Below are 2,159 nucleotides of genomic sequence, written 5' to 3' on the forward strand. Positions count from 1 at the left end.
CCTCTCTTCGCCCTGGGGAGCTCCAGTATTGTTTGTGAAGAAGAAAGATGGTACCTTCCGTATGTGCATAGATTACCGCGAACTCAACAAGGTGACCGTGAAGAATCGCTATCCTCTTCCACGCATTGATGACTTGTTCGACCAGCTGCAAGGGTCGAGCTACTACTCAAAGATTGATCTGAGGTCAGGCTACCATCAACTGAGAGTCCAGGACGAGGGCGTCTCCAAAACAGCATTCAGAACACGCTACGGCCACTACGAGTTTCTGGTCATGCCATTTGGGTTAACAAACGCACCTGCAGTCTTCATGGATCTTATGAACAGAGTGTGCAAGCCTTACCTAGACAAATTTGTTATTGTCTTCATCGACGACATCCTGATCTACTCTAAGAGTCAGGAGGAACACGAGCATCATCTACGGCTTATCTTGGAACTCCTTCGAACAGAACAGCTGTACGCCAAGTTTTCAAAATGCGACTTCTGGCTTCGTGAAGTCCACTTTCTAGGCCACATGGTAAATAAGGATGGGATTCATGTTGATCCATCCAAGGTAGACTCGATTAAGAACTGGCCTGCACCTCACACACCAACGGAAATTCGCCAATTCTTGGGTTTGGCAGGTTACTACAGAAGGTTTATCAAGGATTTTTCCAAGATTGCGCAACCTCTCACCTCACTAACGCAGAAGGGCGCTACTTATCGTTGGGGTAATGCACAAGAATCTGCATTTCAACACTTAAAGGATAGACTTTGCAGCACACCTATTCTTTCATTGCCAGAGGGCATAGACGACTTTGTGGTTTACTGCGACGCATCAATTCAGGGTCTTGGTTGTGTGTTGATGCAACGGGATAAAGTCATTGCTTACGCCTCGCGCCAACTTAAGATTCACGAAAGGAATTATACTACACATGATCTAGAGCTGGGAGCTGTTGTTTTCGTGCTTAATATATCGAGACATTACCTGTACGGTACCAAGTGCACCATCTACACCGATCATAGGAGTCTCGAGCATATCTTCAAACAGAAGGAACTAAACATGCGTCAACGTCGAATGGGTCGAGCTATTAAAGGATACGAATGCGCAATTAAGTACCATCCGGGCAAAGCCAATGTGGTGGCCGACGCCCTCAGTCGAAAGGATACTACACCTAGGCGTGTACGAGCGTTGCAACTCACTATTCAGTCTAGTCTTCCGGCACAGATACGAGATGCTCAGGTAGAAGCATTGAAATCAGAAAACGTCAAGGCTGAAGCCTTACGCGGCTCAAGGCAACGGTTAGAACAAAAGGAAGACGGCGCCTACTATGTGACAGGACGCATTTGGGTCCCACATTATGGAAACTTACGCGAGCTAGTGATGGATGAAGCGCATAAGTCTCGCTACTCACTACATCCAGGTTCGGATAAGATGTACCACGATCTCAGAACTACGTATTGGTGGCCTAGCATGAAAGCTCACATAGCAACTTACGTCAGCAAATGTTTGACTTGTGCGAGAGTCAAGACCGAATACCAGAAACCATCAGGCCTTCTCCAGCAACGAAAGATACCACAATGGAAATGGGAGGAAATTTCCATGGATTTTATCACTGGCCTGCCTAGATCTCAACGTGGGAATGATACTATTTGGGTGATCGTGGATCGACTCACTAAGTCTGCACACTTCCTGGCTATCAAGGAAACAGACAAGTTCTCTACCTTAGCAGACATTTACTTAAAAGAAGTGGTTTCGAGGCACGGGGTGCCAACCTCTATTATTTCCGATCGTGATGCACATTTTACTTCGGAACTATGGCAAGCAATGCACAAATCTTTTGGCCCCCGATTAGACATGAGCACAGCTTATCACCCTCAGATGGATGGGCAGTCTGAGCGCACTATTCAAACCCTAGAAGACATGCTCCGGGCATGTGTAATCGATTTCGGCAACGGCTGGGAAAAACATCTCCCATTGGTGGAGTTTTCTTATAATAACAGTTATCACACCAGCATTCAAGCCGCTCCGTTTGAGGCATTGTACGGGCGTAAATGTCGATCACCTCTTTGTTGGGCAGAGGTGGGTGATAGTCAGATCACGGGTGCAGAACTGGTGGTGGACGCAACGGAAAGAATTGCTCAGATACGACAACGAATGGCGGCAGCTCGTGACCGTCAGA

This window comes from Helianthus annuus, chromosome 7 (assembly GCF_002127325.2).
Source record: "Helianthus annuus cultivar XRQ/B chromosome 7, HanXRQr2.0-SUNRISE, whole genome shotgun sequence".
Classification (NCBI taxonomy): domain Eukaryota; kingdom Viridiplantae; phylum Streptophyta; class Magnoliopsida; order Asterales; family Asteraceae; genus Helianthus; species Helianthus annuus.